Source organism: Caretta caretta, chromosome 5, assembly GCF_965140235.1.
Source record: "Caretta caretta isolate rCarCar2 chromosome 5, rCarCar1.hap1, whole genome shotgun sequence".
Lineage (NCBI taxonomy): Eukaryota > Metazoa > Chordata > Testudines > Cheloniidae > Caretta > Caretta caretta.
This window is the reverse complement of record NC_134210.1, coordinates 84,086,106-84,103,228: the sequence shown is the minus strand read 5'-3', so window position 1 is coordinate 84,103,228 and position 17,123 is coordinate 84,086,106.

The following is a 17,123-nucleotide window of genomic DNA, read 5'->3' as shown; positions in this document are numbered from 1 at the left end:
TTTAAGTCATGTGTGAGCTGCAGAAAGCTTATGCTCTACAGTGACCCTTATTTGTGCTGTCTCAAGTGCCTGGGTGAGGGTCACATTAGAGACAGGTGCTCCAGTTGCCATGGTTTTAAGGCCAGGGCAAAGAAACTGAGGGAGGAGCATGTCCAGTACATCCTCATGGAGGCAGCTTAGAAACCCGTGTTGAAACCCTGTCAGGCATCAAAGGGAAGCTGTTCAGTGGCCCCTTGTGGAAGTGCTCTCCCAGCATTACCAGCAGAATGGATGAGATCCCTATGTCTGTGTTCTTCAAGGTCCAGATGTTAAACAGACCAGATGTTAAGCCCATATACTGGCCAGATTTGACAAGGGCAGGATGGTACTGCTCTGGGGTCCTAGGCTGATGGTTAGAGAGCCTGCATGTAACTGCAGCTGGGTGTGTCCTTACCTGCATGAATGCTGGTGGGAGTGCAAGCTTGGAGGGCTTTGTAACTTGTCACAGCAACACCGTGATAGAGGGAGCCCAGGCTGTTGGGTCAGAGGACTCAGTGGTACGTCAGTTCCAGGTGGCATCCCAGGGGAACCTGTCACACCCTCATCTGTCATCGCTACAGCGGTTGAGTCCGTCGGCACTGGAGCACTCCAGTCACACACTCCCTCAGCCCTGGTATCAAGACAACCTGTGCAGGAGGTCCCTTTCTCTCCACCTATCCCTACCATGACTTTGGTAATGGATGCAGCAGCTATGGGATGGGGAGTGCATCGGACTCAAGGTTTATGGGTCGCACATGAGGCCAGGTTACAATTATGTGCAATTTTCTGGGCACATTAGCACTTCCTCCCTCACAGTCAAGAAAAGTCAGTTCAGGTGTTTACTGCCAACAGCAGTCTTTTATGCGAATGAACGAGGAGGATCCAGACTGGACAGCCTCTGCTAGGAGGCAGTCTAGCTGTGGAATGTGAACTTCTGTTTTTGGAACTCTGTCACTCTCAAAGCTTCTTGCTTGCTTGGGGTTCAAAATGGTCTGGCAGATCATCTGAGTCGATCATTCACATAGGACGAATGGCCCTTCAAAATGTTTGTGGACCCGTCTGCAACTTGTCAGGACAGCAAGTATGCCCACTTTTGTTCCAGAGTTGGTCATAGACTAGGATCAATATCGTTTCCGTGGAATAAGAGCTCCTATATGCATACCCATCAATACCTGTGATTCCCAGGATCATTTGTCAAGCTCAAGCAAGAACATGGCAGGATGTTTCTTGGCCCAGGCTGGCCAAGACAGATATGATATTCAGACCTCTACAGACTATCCACTGTAGAACCCCTGCTGCAACCAGTATTTAGAGGCATGCTGACACAGAACCATGGCCAGGTATTGCTCCATCTCATGCCTTTTCTTGTGGTTTTTCTTGTGGTTGAATGCAGAAGATGCTCAGAGGCAGTCCACAATGTGTCCTTAACAGCAGGAAACCTTCCACTAGGGCTATTTACCTTAGTAAGTGGAAAAATTTCTCCGTCTGGTCTGTCTCCATAACTTCTCACTGATGCAGACTAAAATTCAAATGATGCTGGACTATCTAAATGATAGATGGGGATTGGTCCTGCTTTGAGCAGGGGGTTGGACTAGATGACCTCCTGAGGTCCCTTCCAACCCTGATATTCTATGATTCTGTGATTCTGTGGTCTCTTGAACCTCAAGGAATCAGGTTTATCAATTAGCTCCATCAGGATACATCTAGTGGCCATCTTGTCTTTTCAACCTCGCAAAGATGGTAGGACTATTTTCACTCACCCTCTCACAAACAGATTCCTGAAGGGTCTAGATTGTTTCTGCCCATCAGAGAACCAACTCCTTCCTAGGACCTGAACTTGGTTTGTCTGCACCTATGGACCTTCCCTTTCAGCCACTGTGCACCTGTCAGTGAAGGTGGCCTTCTTGGTAGTCATTACATCTACCAGGAGGGTATGTAAACAGAGTGCATTGGTCACTGACCCACTATATACAGTTCTTCAAGGACAAGATGCAGCCGGGATCACATCTCAGGTTCCTTTGGAAAGTGGTTTCTGACTCCCATTTGAACCATTTGCCAATGTTCTTGTCAAAACCGCACTCATGTAGGAATGAGTGGAGACTCCACACCTAGAGGTTTGTTGAGTGTTAGTCTTTACGTGGATTGGCCTAAGCCCTGTTGAGTTTTGCCCCAACTTTTTGTTATGGATGCAGAATGCATGAGAGATCCAATCACTACTCAAAGATTTTTGCAGTGAATTATCAAATTTATAATTGTGTTATGCAACCAAAGGTATATCACCTCCCAACAAGTTTATAATGCATTTGGCCAGAGCTCACTTGGCCTCGGCAGCATTCGTAGCAGATGTCCCAGTTATAGATATCTGTAGGGCAGCAGTGTGATCCTCAAGCCATACTTTTGCCAGACATTACTCACCATTGCCTCAGGCAAGAGAGGATGCAAATGTAGGCAAAACAGTGCCTCTTCTAATAAGACTTCTAGCCATACCACCTAGGGTAACAGCTTGGGAGCCACCTATACCGTAATGGACTGGTGAAAGCACTTGAAGATGAAAAAAACATGTCAGTGACTGGGAGGACATACCTAGTGGTTGGAGCAGGAGTCAAGTCAAGAATCAGAGCTGGGTCACTTGGAGCGAGGCAGAAGCAGGGCTAGAACTAGACTCGGAACAAGCAGGTGCAGGAGCTATTGCAGCCATGGATGAATGCTTTGAGCAGCTACTGGACTACTGCTATTGCTGAGCTTAAGAGCCAGTCTGCTTTCTCTTCCAATCAATCAGGCAATGTAGCCAATCAGGCAGCCAACTACAGGCCAGCTGCACATATTAGGTTGCCCAGAGACTGACTCTGGTGCAGGCCCTGATTCCTGACAAACTGTTACTTACCTTTGTAACAGGTTTCAGAGTAGCAGCCGTGTTAGTCTGTTTTGGCAAAAAGAAAAGGAGTACTTGTGGCACCTTAGAGACTAACCAATTTATTTGAGCATAAGCTTTTGTGAGCTACAGCTCACTTCATCGGATGCGTAAAGTGGAAAATACAGTGAGGAGATTTATATACACACAGACCTTGAAAAAATACACATTGTAAGGAGAGTGATCACTTTAGATGAGCTACCCTGCTGGTAATAGCTCATCTTAAGTGATCACACTCCTTACAATGTGTATTTTTTCAAGGTCTGTGTGTATATAAATCTCCTCACTGTATTTTCCACTTTACGCATCCGATGAAGTGAGCTGTAGCTCACGAAAGCTTATGCTCAAATAAATTAGTTAGTCTCTAAGGTGCCACAAGTACTCCTTACCTTTGTAAGAGTCGTTCTTTGAGATGTGTTGCATATGTCCACTACACGACCCACTCCTAATTCCCAACGCATCGGAGTCTACCCTCAGATTCTGGTGCAAAGGAACTGAGGGAGGGGTGAAACAACTCTGCCCTTCATATCCTCGCTTTGCAGCACATGAAGCTCGGTGATTGGGAAAAGTCTCTAGCACTGGTGCACAAGGCTTGTGCACATCTACAGCATGATGGATATAACAACAGTAACGTTTTTTTGCGAGGAGGAGCTCTAATCTGGGGGGACAGTGGGACATGTGTAGTAAAACTGAAAGACAAAACCCATGTTAAAAAGTAAAAGATGAATAGATGAAATTATTAGTGGGTTAATACAAAAAGAACTGCTCTTACTTTTGTGTTTTGTGACATCTAGTCCAGGGGTCTCAAACTCAAATGACCATGAGGGCCACATGAGGACTAGTGCATTGGCCCGAGGACCGCATCACTGACACCCCCCCTTCACTGCCCCGCCCCCATTCCACCCCTTCCATGAGGCCCCACCCCCACCCCGCCTCTTCCCACCCCTTCCCGCCCCCATTCCAACCCCTTCCCCAAAGTCCTCAGCCCAACTTTGCTCCCTCCTTGGCCCCAGGGGGTGCAGGGTGTGGCGGGGGCTCAGGGCAGGGAGTTGGGGTGTGGGGTACAGGAGGGAGTGCGGTGTGTGGCAGAGGGTTGGGGTGCAGGCAGGAGGCTCAGGGCAGGGAGTTGGGGTGCAGCAAGGGGTTGGGGTGCAGGCAGGAGGCTCAGGGCAGGGGGTTGGGGTGCAGGAGGGATGTGGGATGCGGCAGGGGGCTCAGTGCAGGGAGTTGGTGCAGGAGGGGTGCAGCAGGAGGCTTAGGGCAGGGAGTTGGGGGGCAGGGTGCAGGAGGGGTTTGGGCTCCGGCCCGGCGCCGCTTATCTAGAGTGGCTCTGGGGTGGCAGCGGCGCGCACCAGGGCCAGGGCAGTCTCCCTGCCTGCCTGCCCTGGTCCCAGCCCTGACCCTAGCCCTGGCCCTGCTCCACTCTGGGAAGCAGCCGGAACCATGTCCCTGCGGCCCAGGGGAGCCAGGGGTGTGAGCGAGGGCACAGGGCTCCATGCGCTGCTTTTGCCGCTCCTCCAGGTACCTCTCCTGAAGCTCCCATTGGCCACGGTTCCCCGTTCCCAGCCAATGGGAGCTGCGGGGGGCGGTGCCTGGAAGCCAGGGCAACGCACGGAGCCCTCTGCCCCTCCCCCCGGGCCGCAGGGACTTTGTGCCAGCCGCTTCAGGGAGCAGCGTGGGGCTCACGGGGCTACGGGGGGCAATCCCGCGGGCCGGATCCAGCCCACGGGTTGTAGTTTGCCCACCCCTGGCCTGGAGGTAGGCCGGGGGGGGGGGGGCGCACGGGCTGCTTGGTGGGCAGCAGGAAATAGCCCCGGGCCGCGTGTTTGAGACCCCTGATCTAGACTGTTAAGAAAACCCTGCAGACTACATGCCTTGCATCCTTTTTTCCATAACTATATATTACATTGTTTTTTTGCATTGTTCTTAAAAAAAAAAAAAGTTCCTGATTATGCTGAATGCATGCCCTGTAAGAGCCCAGTTCAGCAATGAGAGCACTCACAGAACTGCCACTGTAGTCAGTGAGCATTCTGCAGGTGAAGCATTTGAAGACTGGGCCCTATTTTATTACAGAAAGGAATCTGTGAAATTTCACATCTCCTTATCAGGAGATGTAGACTAAACATCCCTGAACTTCTGAAGATGGGCAATCAATTGCAGCTAATATTACTGTGTGACAGCAGAAGGCTACAGTTCAGTGTATTTGATACTTCAATTCCTGGAGAAGGAGTACATCACCTACAATAGAATACACTATCTTTCTCCTCAAAGTCCAGGAATCTTGATTATATTTTTGAGCCATTATATCCTAATTGGCAATCCCTTCTCTTGTAGCACAGTTCTGTTGCTCTATACCTTAGGCAGCTAAGTAGATTATAATATGTTTTTATTGAACTTGCTTTCTATATATAATATATAAAATTTACTTTTCATCATTTAACCTATATGATAGCTTTTGCACTTCAGCCAGTTTGAACAATGGATATATACTTGTCAGTATCACTTTCTGGAGTTGCTCCCTGGAATTAAATAGAACATTCTCTTCCTGTTAGGGAAGTATATAGGATGGTTCAAAAATCTATCAAAAAGATATTTTCCATTACAAGACTTTAAAGTATAGAACTCTATTACACTTCTGCCATAATTAACCCCCTATTAAATTCTGCCGGATGTTTCCATAAGAGGAAGCTTGCTATTAGCACCCTATTCTTTTTGGGTCTGGCTTCTATCCAGGAGGAAGGGGAAACCATGGAAAGCAGTGGCAGGATGACCCACCATGAAGGTTGTTAGTTGTATTATAGATTAACACATATTAGTATGTTTAAATGATCATGAACTAGTAGGCAGATCACCAACAAATATACCCCTCTGCTTCCATAATGCAAATATTTATGGATCAATATGTACTAATGTTAAATGGCTTCTTTTTTGCTCTGTCTTACAATATTTTCTCTGTACACAGTGTAGTTGTAGCTGTGTCAGTTCCAGGATATCAGAAAGATAAGGTGGTGAGGTATTATCTTTTATAGGACCCACCTTGTCTCTAACATTTTCTTTGTGCCGTTCTAATTTCTGAGCAACTTTTCCTAATGCATTTTCCTAGGATTGCCACATGAGGGCAGAGCAAGACAGTAGTTAACGTGTATTTTTAATTCTGTGATACACTGTTGGCTGTCCGTTGGTTTTCACATTTTCATTGGAATGTCAGCTTTAACAATTAAAGTAAAAAAATAAAATAAAAAATTAGCGTTGTTGCTTCTTTTAAATAGTTTCTTTCCTGGAGCAGAAATGCTCATTTGCAGAATATAGAATGTCAGTGTTCAGCATAGTTAGCGTGGCCAGGAATCCCTGTTCATAATGTCATTAGCTTTTTACTAGCCTGCCACAATTTTCAGAGCGCCTAATGGATCACAGAAACCTTGTATTGTTCTTGAGGGAACTGGCATGCACACTAGTCCGGTTATGTTAATTTAACTTGATATATGCTGGATGGCCCTTTTGAGCAACCGTTAGCATAATGCTGTTAATAGTATATTTTATTCCAAGTGTTAAAAGTGACATGCATGAAAGCTTCTTTCTATATTTGACAAATTGCCATCACAGGCATATGGAACATACAAAGACACTCAACACTTTGTGATTTCCTTTTGAAACCTTGTCATAGCTGTCTCATTATTCAGTCTGCTGTTGGATTGTGGTATTGTACTGATAACTCTATAGGACCTTGTTCAGTATGTTAATTGGGAGAGAAATAGATCATAAACATTCACTAAATAATAACCAGGATTGCACTAACAACCACTCGATTATAATGCAGTTTTCTTTTTAACTGAGAGTGTTTGTCACCTTAGCTTTCTTTCTGAAATACATACAGTTTAAGTACACTGGTACAAACCCACTAATGTTATCAGCACAGCAGCCATTTAAAATGCTGTTTAAAATGTGGTTTGCTTTCGAGGTAAAATATTTAACACACCATTATTATTGGCTGAAATTGGTGTTTAAGCCATGAAGCACATTTAATTGAAATATGAACATTCTAGTAACTTTGGAATAAGATACTGAATGCCCCAAATAGCCAGGTTGAGGGTCATTCAGCTTAATATTAACTTTACATGTATTTGTTTTTTAAATTTATTTTTAATGCCCCGCCCCCAAAGCTCAGATTCACCAGCTCCTGCTCTGTGTGGTGCTTCAGAATGCGCTTTACTGGGGATGGTGATGTTTCACACACAACAGAGCCCCACTAGAATATGAGCCAGTCTATTGTCAGGGCGTTAGGGGGTGAACAAATCCCACCCTTGACCAGGGGCAAAAGCCACCTGCCTTGCAAAACCTTCTTGGAGATAAGGCCTTGAGCTAGAGGGAATGAACAAGCAAGAAGCAGATTCCAGAGGGATGCTGCCAGAGAGCAGGATCCTGGTATGAGAGTGTGTGGATGGAGGGATGGTGTGGCCTGAACAGCATTGGGTTAGGAACTCTAGAAGCCTGGTGAGAAGGTTTGAGTGGAACTTTATATTGTCCAAATTATTTTGCTGGGCCAAATTCTACTGCATTTACTCATACAGAGCAATGTGTATGAAGTGGGACTGCTATCAGAGAAAGGCTAGCAGAGTCTGGCCCTGTGTTTAGGCATCTAAATATTACAGGGTGCTGATTTGCAGAGGTGCTGAGCACCCAGAGTTCCCACCTCTCAGAATAGCTACATAGGTGTCTATGTATGGATTTAGGTTCCCCACTTCCGGTATGCAGGTTTGAAAATCTTGACCCTATGGTGATTTTTAATGTGAGAAAATATGCACTTGAAACCAGTATAGGTTTGCTTTGTATTTGTTTTTTTAGTAAAATAAAAGCACTTAACTCATTTTTAAAAATACCACTTTTCCCTAAATACTCTTTCAACCTCTACTGTCTTGAAGGACAAAAATGTTCATCAAATGGTAGATGAGGAAAAAGATATTCAGACATGGCAAATGAATGAATCTGAGGGAGGATATTTCACTTTGAGTCCTAATCTGCAGTGCAGGAAAAAAGTTAGATTTCCTTCTTGTATTTTCCAGTTTGTCTTTAAATATACCTGAAGATTGTTAATCAGTTTGCAAACATATTAAGTTCACATACTAGAGCGCTGTCTTTCCTGCTTGCTCAGGAGTGGTACAGCAGGAATTTAGCCTGTAAATGGTATAAAACTCTGAAAAAGATTTGGAAGTTGTGGTGGATAATCAGCTGAACACGAGCTCTCTATGTGATGCTGTGGCCAAAAGAGCGAATGTGATCCTGAGTTGCATAAACAAGAGAATTTTGAGTAGGAGTAAAAAAGTTATTTCACCTCTGTATTTGGCACTATTATAACTGCTGCTGGAATAGTGTGTCCAGGTCTGGTGCCTACAGTTCAAGAAGGATGTTGATAAATTGGAGATAGTTCAGAGAAGAGCCTCAAGAATGATTAAAGGATTAGACAACATGCCTTATAGTGATAGACTCAAAGAGCTCAGTCTATTTATCTTAACAAAGAAAAGGGTAAGGGGTGACTTGTTTACACTCTGTAAGTAACTACATGGCGAACAAATATTTAAGAATGGGCTCTTCAGTGTACCAGAGAAAAGTATAACAAGATCCAATGTCTGGAAGTTGAAGCTAGACAAACTCAGACCGGAAAGAAGGTGTAAATTTTTGAGTCAGAGTAATTAACCATTGGAACAATGGACCAAGGGTCGTGGATTCTCCATCACTGACAATTTTTAAATCAAGATTGGATGTTTTTTTTAAATGATGTGCTCTCAGAATTTTTGGGGGGAATGTTCTATAGCTTGTGTTATGCAGGAGGTCAGACTAGGTCCTTCTGGCCTTGGAATCTATGAAAACATTCTTTGTTGTGATCCGAAGAGTAAAGTCTGGACTGGTTATATTTGGGGACAGGTCATGTTGTGAAAGTTGAGATTGCATTTTTCTTGTTTTCACGTTTGTTGTATTTTATTAGCCCCTCTTTTTATTAGAAGATACTTCTAGCCCCCTGCTACAAAAAGAAACAAACACTATTCTGCCGTCATTTTACATGTAAAATTCCTATTATCTATAATAAGAAGTCTGGCTCTGGATAATGGTAGCATATGTCCCAAAGGGTGGCCAGCTGCTTTCGGCTGGTCCAAACACTCACCTCCTCTCTTGTTTTTGTGCAGAATCATGATTATTTTCAACAAATGCAAAAAGGGTTTTTTTCTACCCAAATTGGGAATTCCATGCTCGCACTGTTGAAAAACAGATGTGTTAAACTTTTCCCATCCATGACAGTCATGTCAAGATGTGCCAGTTTAACCTGCTAAACCTGGAGGTGACCAGAAAAGCCGCCGATAAGCTGCAGCTGGTACACACAGTGCCAGTGCTCCATAGCCTACATTGACTGTGTATTCAATACAAAAATGAATTTCTATGTCCTGATCTTCATGTAAAAAATTCTGATCAACCTGACAACTTTAGAAGCCACCTCTTTCTAGGCCACTAATCAGCAGGGACACTGAAGTCGACAGAGCCCAAGCAAACCTGTTAGGAGGTAGCATCATTTATTGTTTCACGGTATACAATAAGGCTCTGATTTAGCAAGGTACTTACGCACGTGCATAATTTTAAGCACAAGCTTAGGTATCTTGCTGAATTGGGGCAAAAATCATGTATGGTGTTCAGATACCACAGTGATGGGGGCTCTAGAACACTTTAAAATGACTTATTTATCTTGTTAATTCAGCCCTTTTTGTTTCTGTTCACAGATCAATAATAATCAGGCTTTGATCTGGAATAATCTGTTCATTATTCACAATTATTTCTTTAATCATGTGTGCAAATTCATTTTACTGAGTAATTGCTCATGAACTCTTTGCTAGGAGTGTTTTTGAGATCGCTAGTCATGCTAGATGTTTGGCTACCTAAGTCACATAGTATTATTTCTGTTCTCTGATTGAATGACTTAACCTTTATCAGTTGCTTCTGCTTCTACCTGAAAGAATTTCAGTTAATTATGAAATACAGTTAGTTTATGTATAAACTAATTTAGTTCCTTGTTTAAATGAATCTCAACCACAAGTCACACATTTGCTTTCTATAAACATTAATGAGAGCAACATTTGATATATATGAGTATTTGTGAAAAGCTAACAAAGGGTCTGAATGTGCTGGATTGAAACATGAGTCAGAAATAGCAAAAATGTTTGCTAAGACTTTTCCCCCACTATTTTCTCTGCTCTTTTATGCAGGGTCTGATCTGTGATGCTTTTTGTGTGCTATGTAAACTTTTGAGGTTTTCTCAGAAATGAAACACCACTATAGGAAGTGAATGTACTTTGGTAAGTGTCTGTGACTCTGTGAGTAAGGAATGAATTTTGTAATGAGCTGTTTAATGAACTGCAATTACAAAAGATACAAAAATACAAAAGCCTCTTCTGCTTTAGATTGTCTAAATGCAACTTGGCAGTACAGACAATCCACCAATTTATCTTTATATAACATGTTGTGTTGACCATTTTTTCCAACGGATTAGGCATAAATAGTCTCTTTCAGCATCAGCCATGCATCACCTTCTGTTCACCTCTTTTAAGAACACATTACTTTTGAGAATTCAAGGGAAAATCACTTTCCATATAATCCTGATTCTTGATCTCACATTATATGAAGGTACAGAGTGGGGGAGGAACCTTGATAGTACTGATCCTGGAGAAAGGGGGTGCAGCCTTGAGGTTCCAACTGCACAGGCAAGGAGGGGCATCCTGGTAGGATGTTCCCTGAGTATTCTGATTGTCTGGTATGGGAAAAGACCACTAAAGATTCTGGATTCCTTCCTTTGATAAATCCAGTCACAAAGACACAACTCGAGTATTCCACACCTCTGTAGAATAGCTGGGTTTCCATTTTGTTATTAATTTCTGTCTTGTCTTTGTAGGACACTGGCTTTGTCTCCAATATAGTAGTTTCCAAGCCTCAAGTATTTCAGACATTTGACTGGCACTCTGGAACCCCTTTCCTTCCCTTAACAATATACACCTATGCTAGGCCCTTACCATTCAGTTGGGTATGCTCTTACACCTCTCATGGAGCTTGGATTGATCCAAGCTCTAGTCTCGTGATCAAAGGAATGGCCTTTTGAGCAGTCAAACTGAATGGGAAGCAGGATACAATTAAGGTATTTCTTTGGTAAACTATGATCATTGTCCAAACAACTAGGAGCTAATTTCTCTTTGTGCAATCTTTAGGGACTCTCTACATTGTTCATGCTCTTCAAAATTCAGATTTTTTTTTTTAATGTTGGAAGTTCTTTTTACATCACTGCTCAAGAATGGGCACAGTGACACCAGAACAGAATGTAGAGGCAGTAGATTTTGAGAAAGTATCAGGGCTATCAGAATTAGTAGATCCATATACTTGGGATCCAGGTACAACATGATGCTTAAGTGTCATTGGGAAGGCAAGAATCAGTCCTCCTCCAAATCCTACCGTCAGCAGTTTCATTGGGCTATTGTTCTAGGAGTATCAGTTCACTGTATATGACATACACACAGTAGTAGCTGTACTGGTAGGTGAACAAGAACTTGTGATGGGTGTTGATAATGTACAAAATCCTCAGTATGGTGTTAGAAATAAATGAAAATAACTATTGATACCACATCCTGACAGTGCAATGAACAGAAGTAACTCTACCTGAGGATAAAAAAAAAAAGACAGATAATTAACACACAGCTGTGTGACTCAGTTTTGCTTCCCAGCAAAAGTTAAACCATCTGCAATAAAGAGGATGGTTAGTAGGGTAAAGAGCTTTTATATAATACAGTTCTTATACGTATTCCAGAAAATACCAAACAGATGTAAATGGGGCATTTTTTTATGCACGTACCAAAACAAAAGCTATACTGATTATTTTGTATTCCTTTTTACACTATTTGAGTATAAATTACTTCAAATTAATTTTCAAATTTTCAAATTAATTGTACAAACCTACCATATGAGGTACATTAACTACATCAATGCTATTTTCTTTAAAAATAATTGGAGTGTCTTTAGTACTTGTGAAATACATTGGCTTTACAGCCCTGCAGACTAGAGGCTTTTGATTATCCACAAAACAGCCGTGTGTAGCAGTTTAGTCTTCTCTACACTGCTAACTATGTGTTTCAACCTTGTTTTGGAGAGATCATGTGTAGGAGTCACAGAGTGCATCAATCCTCTAAAATTCCTAATAGTGGTGAAAACTGTGATGGATGTCTATCTGCTAAGCAAACCCCTTTTTTTGGTCACTTCCAGCCAGGGCTGAATTCAGACTAGAATGATCAAGGGGTTAAATTCACATCCCTGCTTTGGCCCCTTTATGCTCAATAAAAGGCTCAAAGTGGCATAAAGTGGCCTTATAAGGCCTATATCTGGGCAGGGGAGGATTTCCCTGGTTCAGGCACTGCAGAGGAAAGCCCTAAGACTGCCCTCTGAGGCCCCCCCGCCCATTATAAGCCCTGCTGTAGCGGATGTGCTGGGATGGGAGGGCATGTCAAGGACATGGCCTCAGCATGCAGCACTATAGAGATTCAGGGCAATGCTGCAGCACAATGGGCAGCCTGGGGTAGTCCCTGTAATTTAGACAGGCCCTCAAGGCTGTCTAAAACAGTGGTTCTCAACCACAGGTATATAGGGGTACTCAGAGGTCTTCCAGGGGGGTACATCAACTCAACTAGATACAGTATTTGCCTAGTTTTATAACAGGCTCCATAAATAACTCCAGCAAGGTCAGTACAAACTAAAATTCCACACAGTCAATGACTTGTTTGTATGGCTCTTTATACTAAACACTGAAATGTAAGTACAATATTTATATTCCAATTGATTTATTTTATAATTATATGATACAAATGAGAAAGTATTTTTTCAGTACTAGTGTGCTGTGTGACACATTTGTATTTTTAGGTCTGATTTTGTAAGCAAGCAGTTTTTAAGTGAGGTGAAACTTTGGGGTACACAAGACAAATCAGACTCCTGAAAAGGGTACAGTAGTCTGGAAAGGTTGAGAGCTACTGGTCTAAACTATGCAAGGGGATGGAGTCTCCAGCAGCTCAGGACTGAAAGGCAGCTTAAAGCTGCTCTACACACACCCACACCTCTCTGGGCTGCAAGACCTGTGCTGTGCCTAATAGAAGCACAACACAGAATCTCTATAACAGTTACTAAGCCTCTGAACTATATCTGCTTCTGTTTTTCCGATTCTTTTAACAGCAATTCAGTAAACCGTAGTAGCAGGGAAAGACACTGTGAGGGTGTGAGATTCTCCTGATAAGACGAAGGACAGCTTGACACATGAATCAAGGAGAGAACGTACCCATTGTTTACACCGAGTGCCTAATGGATGTATGATATCAACAGCACTTAGGTACTGAAGTAACGGGCACTGTAGAAAAACCTGAGATGACATATGTTTGTAAAGTGGCACCAATATAGATTTAGACTGATTTACGTGTGCCCTGTCAATTTGGGCAGCTGTTTAAAATAAATACTTTTAAAAGTAAATACAGGGTTCTATTACTAGTCTGCTGTTTAGCACAGGTGGAATCTGCTAGCAGTTGGAAAGAACATGGACTCATTATTGTCAGCAACAGTCTCATCTCAGATCTGCATGGAGAACCTTGACTAATACTCTGTTCTGTGTACCTTCACAGAACTCCTATTGACATCAGTGGGAGTTCTGGGCAGGTGAGGGGAAAAGAACATTGAAGCGGAGATTCGCCATGTGGCTGTGACTGGAGAATTTGTTCATAGCATTTTATGAAGATTCATCAATACACAGAAAGAATAGCGGACTCCTGACCTGACTGCACACACTTAAGAGCAGTCAAACAGGTAAACCTTCATGGTCCAAATGAACAAAATAATTCAACAAAAAGAACGAGGAGTACTTGTGGCACATTAGAGACTAACAAATTTATTTGAGCATAAGCTTTCGTGAGCTAAACCCCACTTCATCGGATGCATGCAGTGGAAAATACAGTAGGAAGATATATGTATACACAGAGAACATGAAAAAATGGGTGTTGCCATACACACTATAATGTGAGGGATTAATTAAGGTCACCTATTATCAGCAGGAGAAAAAAACCATTTGTAGTGGTTATCAGGATGGCCCATTTCCAACAGTTGACAAGAACGTGAGAGTAACAATGGGGGCGGGGGGAATAAGCATGGGGAAATAGTTTTACTTTGTGTAATGACCCATCCACTCCCAGTCTTTATTCAAGCCTAATTTAATGGTGTCTAGTTTGCAAATTAATTCCAATTCAACAGTCTCTCGTTGGAGTCTGTTTTTGAAGTTTTTTTGTTGTAATATTGTGACTCTTAGGTCTGTAATCGAGTGACCAGGGAGATTGAAGTGTTCTACGACTGGTTTTTGAATGTTATAATTCTTGACGTCTGATTTGTGTCGATTTATTCTTTTACATAGAGATTGTCCAGTTTGACCAATGTACATGGCAGAGGGGCATTGCTGGCACATGATGGCATATATCACATTGGTAGATGTGCAGGTGAACGACCCTCTGATAGTGTGGCTGTCAAGGTTCCTTTCCCACTCTGAACTCTAGGGTATGGATGTGGGGACCTGCATAAAAAACCCCCTAAGCTTATTTTTACCAGCTTACGTTAAAACTTCCCCAAGGTACAAACTATTTTACCTTTTGCCTCTGGACTTTATTGCTGCCACCATCAAGCGACTAACAAATATATAACAGGGAAAGAGCCTGCTCGGAAACGTCTTTCCCCACAAAATCCTCCCAAACCCTACACCCCCTTTCCTGGGGAAGGCTTGATAAAAATCCTCACCAATTTGCATAGGTGAACACAGACCCAAACCCTTGGATCTTAAGAACAATGAAAAAGCATCAGGTTCTTAAAAAAAGAATTTTAATTGAAGAAAAAGTAAAAGAATCACCTCTGTAAAATCAGGATGGTAAATACCTTACAGGGTAATCAGATTCAAAACATAAAGAATCCCTCTAGGCAAAACCTTGAGTTACAAAAAGACACAAAAACAGGAATATGCATCCCATTCAGCACAACTTATTTTATCAGCCATTTAAACAAAACAGACTCTAACGCATATCTAACTAGATTGCTTATTAGCCCTTTACAGGAGTTCTGACCTGCATTCCTGCTCTGGTCCTGGCAAAAGCAACATGCAGTCAGAGAGAACCTTTGTTTCTCCCCCCCCTCCAGCTTTGAAAGTATCTTGTCTCCTCATTGGTCATTTTGGTCAGGTGCCAGCAAGGTTATCCTAGCTTCTTAACCCTTTACAGGTGTGTCAAGGTTCCTCCCCCACTCTGAACTCTAGGGTACAGATGTGGGGACCTGCATGAAAAAACCTCCTAAGCTTATCTTTACCAGCTTAGGTCAAAACTCCCCCAAGGTACAAAATATTACACCCGTTATCCTTGGAATGGCCGCTACCACCACCAAACAATTACTGGTTACTGGGGAAGAGCTGTTTGGACGCGTCTGTCCCCCCAAAATACTTCCCAAAACCTTGCACCCCACTTCCTGGACAAGGTTTGGTAAAAAGCCTCACCAATTTGCCTAGGTGACTACAGACCCAGACCCTTGGATCTTAAGAACAATGAACAATCCTCCCAACACTTGCACCCCCCCTTTCCTGGGAAATGTTGGATAAAAAGCCTCACCAATTTGCATAGGTGACCACAGACCCAAACCCTTGGATCTAAGAACAATGAAAAAGCAGTCAGTTTTTTACAAGAAGACTTTTAATAAAAAATAGAAGTAAATAGAAATAAAGAAATCCCCCCTGTAAAATCAGGATGGTAGATATCTTACAGGGTAATTAGATTCAAAAACATAGAGAACCCCTCTAGGCAAAACCTTAAGTTACAAAAAAGATGCACAGACAGAAATAGTTATTCTATTCAGCACAATGCTTTTCTCAGCCATTTAAAGGAATCATAATCTAGCACATACCTAGCTAGATTACTTACTAAAAGTTCTAAGACTCCATTCCTGTTCTGTCTCTGGCAAGGAGCAGCACACAGACAGACACAAACCCTTTGTTTGTCTCCCTCCTCCCAGCTTTTGAAAGTATCTTGTCTCCTCATTGGTCATTTTGGTCAGGTGCCAGCGAGGTTACCTTTAGCTTCTTAACCCTTTACAGGTGAGAGGAGCTTTCCCCTGGCCAGGAGGGATTTCAAAGGGGTTTACCCTTCCCTTTATATTTATGACACGCCCCCCAAATCTCAGCTAGGGTGAAACACTGGCTGGGATTTCTTCCTGGATCTCTAGGAAAAACAGAGTTAATAAGACACATGCATCTCTAAATATACTACCAAGTACATAAAGACTAACAATATTTTCCACATCTCAAGGACGATTTTAACCAGTTGACTCTGGGAAACTTTCACGGGAGAGTGCATCAGCCACTTTGTTAGAAGCTCCTGAGATGTGTTGGATGTCGAAATCAAAATCTTGGAGAGCTAAACTCCACCGAAGAAGTTTTTTGTTAGTTTCCTTGACGGTGTGAAGCCACTTCAGTGCAACATGGTCGGTTTGCAGGTGGAAACGCCGTCCCCAAACATATGGGCGTAGCTTTTCCAGAGCGTAGACAATGGCGTAACATTCTTTTTCAGTGACTGACCAGTTGCTTTCCCTCTCAGACAGTTTTTTGCTGAGAAACACTACAGGGTGGAATTCTTGATCAGGTCCTTTCTGCATTAAAACTGCTCCCACACCACGCTCGGATGCATCTGTGGTTACTAGGAACGGTTTGTCAAAGTCTGGGGCCCTTAGTACAGGGTCAGACATGAGTGTCGCTTTAAGCTTGTTAAAGGCCTTCTGACACTTTCCGGTCCACTGAACAGCATTTGGCTGTTTCTTTTTGGTTAGGTCTGTCAGTGGGGCAGCGATTTGGCTGTAGTGCGGTACAAATCGTCTGTAATAACCGGCCAAGCCTAAGAAGGATTGAACCTGTTTCTTTGACTTTGGGACAGGCCACTTTTGGATAGCATCCACTTTGGCCTGTAGGGCTGATAGTTCCTTGACCCACCTGGTGTCCAAGGTAAGTCACTCTGTTTAGGCCTATTTGACACTTCTTAGCCTTAACAGTTAGTCCTGCCTCCCTTATGCGCTCAAGGACTTTTTGTAGATGTTCCAGGTGGTCTGCCCAGGAATCCGAAAA